This window comes from Helianthus annuus, chromosome 6 (assembly GCF_002127325.2).
Source record: "Helianthus annuus cultivar XRQ/B chromosome 6, HanXRQr2.0-SUNRISE, whole genome shotgun sequence".
Classification (NCBI taxonomy): Eukaryota; Viridiplantae; Streptophyta; class Magnoliopsida; order Asterales; family Asteraceae; genus Helianthus; species Helianthus annuus.
The window spans coordinates 82,299,069-82,303,239 of record NC_035438.2 but is presented as its reverse complement, the minus strand read 5'-3'; the positions used below and the strand labels follow the sequence as shown (position 1 = coordinate 82,303,239).

Here is a 4,171-nt window from a genome sequence, read left to right as displayed (position 1 = left end):
TCATATGTTGCCAACTCTTGAAAACTCCAAGGGGACACATTGCATGGCATGGTTATTAGGGCACTCAGAACTGATCATTTGGACTATTACACTGAATTATGGTTCAAGATTCGGACAATTGAAATGCATGGCGAAGTGTATAAAAGTTAGAAAATTTTTGTCTTCTGGTCATCGGTTACGGACCGTATGGCCCTAGGCTTACGGTCCGTAAAGAGGTAACTGGGCGATGCAAACCAGGTTCGGTTACGGACCACAAACGCTTAGACTTACGGTCCGTAAAGCAAAGGATACGGACCGCAAGAGCTTTCCCTTACAGTCTGTAAGCCTATCGCTGGGCAGAAGTTATGGACAGATGTATGTTAAGCTGATAAACTGACTTAAACTCATAATTTTCGAAACCATGGATCATTGGACGGTATATACAAACCACTAGGACACCTGGGGTGATCCTAGGGCCTTCCATAACAACTGGGATTGATCCAAGAGTTTGTGATCAAGTATAAATAGGACTTTTGAGTTGAGCTCTCATACCTCATTTGCAAACATCTTCAAAATCATCTTCTGGAGCATTGCAAGGACTTGGAGAAGACTATCAAGTGTAGAAAAGATTGCTTGGACCTGTAGTAAGCCTCTAATTACCTGATTAGTCATTGTAGTTAGCTTAATTATCTAAAAGTCAAACTTGACGTAATTTAAGTTTGACTTTCGTTTTAATCTCATGTGGTTTAACTACTGATCACATTGAAAGTAGTTATAAGACCACATTAGTATAGGTGATTAACCCTTAAAAGGGCATCTCCTAACATTCTCGTTTGACTGATCAATTGTCGGGTCAAAGTAGTTTGACAAAAAGTCAAACTGGACAGAAATTTCAAATATGATTAAAACTAATAAACCAAAGGTTCTAAATATTATATTAACATTCTAATAACTTGGTAATTAATATTTAAACATATTTTATCTGAAATACCTGAAAAAAATATACATATATGTAGTTTTATTATATGGATATACAAATATATTATTATAAGTAGTAAAAAAAACAAACACAATTTTCAAATCTTTAATAAAGTAAAAGAGAAAAAAATAGTTGATAATAATAATAATAATACTAACCTTGCCAACCTTATCAAGTTATAAAAAAAGAAAAAAAAAATAAATACATATGCATACATTCCACTTCGGTGGATAAACAAAATATATATATATATATATATATATATATATATATATATATATATTTAACATAACAATAGAATAAAAATAATAATACAATAAGAAAAAAAATAAATAAAACAATATAGTATTAATAAATGAAGTTCATGAAAGTCAACAAAGATATCAACTTGTACTACCAATATCATATCCCTTATAGATTTCTACTTCCTTGCAAGCAAACCAGTATGGTGATATACAGTTTCATCCACATGGCCTCAAGTATTTCATAAATTCTGAATATGTGATACTGGCATCACTTTGATCAAGCTCTATACGTTTCCATTCATCATCTAACTTTCGGTAACCCGTGTACCATCTCCGATCAACCTCTTTTGAACACCAAATACATAAGCTATCTCCATTCGTCTCGGAAACCCGTCACTGTTACTGACCACCAGGAGCAACACTAAACCACCAACCGTCGCTGCAGAATTTCCAACGCAACTATGGTCACACGCCACCATTAACATAACCAGCACCGCTACAGCTCCACCCGCTACAGCTCCACTGGACGCCGATAACTCCACCACAGGTAGCTCACAATCCTTTCGTAAGCCGATTGATTGTAGCAGAATTCGATTTCATTTGTTTATATATGTTTACATACGGATTTATAAATCCGTTCTATAAGTAATGAAAGATAATGGAGCCAAAATTTAAGAATATGGAACGCTTAAGAGCTGTTGGATATCTATGTAAATAAATGCTTAAAAAGAAAAGTTAGTGTTGTGGCTCTCTGATTTAATCTCTATTTAGCACAAACTGAGTCACGGGTTCGTATCCCATTTGTTACACTCCTTTTAAATTGATTAAGTTTTGCTTGTTATAATTGTGGATTCTTATATCTAGCCAACAGTTTAATAATTTATAACACCATTAAAATATTCTGTTTAAGAATAACAGATTTGCATCAATTATTTATTTTAGCTTTCTTTTAATAGATTAAAAGACATCATCTAATTTTTCAAAAAAAAAAAGATAAAATAATGGCATAACCTACGTTTGGAAACTAGTTAGCCAGTTTTTGATTTGCATTACATAATAAACCTTACAAGATTTATGAAAATAATAAATTGTATAATATAGTTTTGGACAAATAATATGGATAATAAATATTGGTTACAAATGTGCTGATAATAAGATACGATATAGAAATTCTCATAAAACTTGTAATCTCATATTGTTAAAACATTTATAAGAAATTGTACTCTATAAGATATATATAATTATATTATTTGGAAACCTAATATAAGTATTATAATAACAAATATAAATAATATTTGGTGTCTCAAATCTAAGCTTGAAGCACCACAATAATTAATAAGAAACCCGTAATTTTATAAGTACTCAAGTTCGATGAAATTTAGGCCTTTTGGATAAGTATACCACACGAAAGTTAAAAGTATAATTCTCATCAAGTATAACTTGCTTGTAGGATATCACGACCCCCTAAAAGAACGAGTATAATATCATTGTGCATCATCTTTCAAGGTACGGATCCTTACCCTCTCCCTTTGTTATATGATTCGATTGTTTAGAAACCCTTTTGAATATATATTTACCGTTGGAACTCCTAACGTCTTTGACATCTCAGTATGTTTCGATTGGTTATCCATTTATTCATGTTCTCACCGATGATTTTATTGGCGTTATTATGTTGAGCTTAGTATTGCCTCGCATGCGATAGGATTTATTGAATTGAACTTGTTGTCGCATGTTCCGATGTTAAGGTTATGTTAAGATATTATTACGTTTTTCCTTAACGCTTTGAGAGCGTGTTTGAGATATATCGTTACGGCACCATCTCAGTTGTTATATTCAGTTACTCCGAGCATGTCCCTACTTGTGGGGGTGACCACAAGCATGTCATTGCGGCATCGATGGCGCGGCACCTACCGTGATGGTGAGCCTAAATCACGGCGTCTCCTTAGTACTAGTGAGGTACATGAGGCCATTAGGAGGCGTATGGACTGGTCCTAGGAAATATGTATATGATTTATGGTGTAAGGTTGTTGTGTATGCCCACACTCCATTACACGTTCGGCACATAGGGTCTGTAGCCTTATGTGCATGTCTGTTATAAGTTAAGTAAGATATTCGGCTCAATGGGTACTTCCATATGATACGATTTACTTTGTTGGCTTGTGTTACTTGCATCGTATCATGTCAGGTTATGTTATTTCTTGATCATGTTATTTTTGTTATTATTATTATTATTATTATTATCTTTAATACCTTTTATCCGTACTGGGCATTCGGCTCATTCCGTAATTCTTTGTTCTCAACAGGTTCTCATGGTACTCAGGGTGGGGTGTGAAGAGAGAAAAAAAATTGAGCTCTAGGACTGTTAACCAGAGGAAATTAGTCATTTTGTAGCATATGCTAGCTTATCTATTTTGACAATTCGCTAATATGTAATAAACATTACCCTAGGGCTCTTGTTCGTTCTTTTGGTGATGTACTCCTAACGTTTAACGTATGGAATTATGTCTTATGTTTTTAATACTTTAATAGTGACACGTCACCACATTCCGAGGTGGGGTGTTACATTATCAGTCCTAACCCGACAATAAATAGTCTAAGGTCAGTTTATAATCGAAAGTCGCAAAGCTTGACTTTCGCTTTGACTTTCAGTTCTGACCCGTTCTAGCTTAATTCTCCTATGTTTTAAGCTTCCATTAGGACCACATTACTTAGTAGTATAACCTTCTGGAGTTATATTGCATGAAGCCTAGTGGTTTGAATTATATGCACTTGATTGTAATTATGCTTAATAATGCCTTAAACGCCCTTTTTGCATAAAACTGAGATTTTTAGCAATGTGAATGGACTAATACCGTTGCTACTGATATTTTGACTTGTCCCGAAAATTTGACATTAGTTCTTGGTCCCAAATAGGAATTATGCTCGATATCGTAATTAGAAGCTTCTTAATAGTTAATTTGCGATATCT

General features: G+C 33.9%; 1 long non-coding RNA gene across 1 annotated transcript; it reads left to right on the top strand.

Moving 5' to 3' along the window:
* Positions 1-1,374: 1,374 nt before the first annotated feature.
* On the top strand, positions 1,375-3,540 carry LOC110864028. The gene is made up of 3 exons (XR_002549558.2): positions 1,375-1,750; positions 2,654-2,709; positions 3,507-3,540. It is a non-coding gene; the product is annotated as an uncharacterized LOC110864028 (long non-coding RNA).
* The last annotated feature ends 631 nt before the right edge of the window (positions 3,541-4,171 follow it).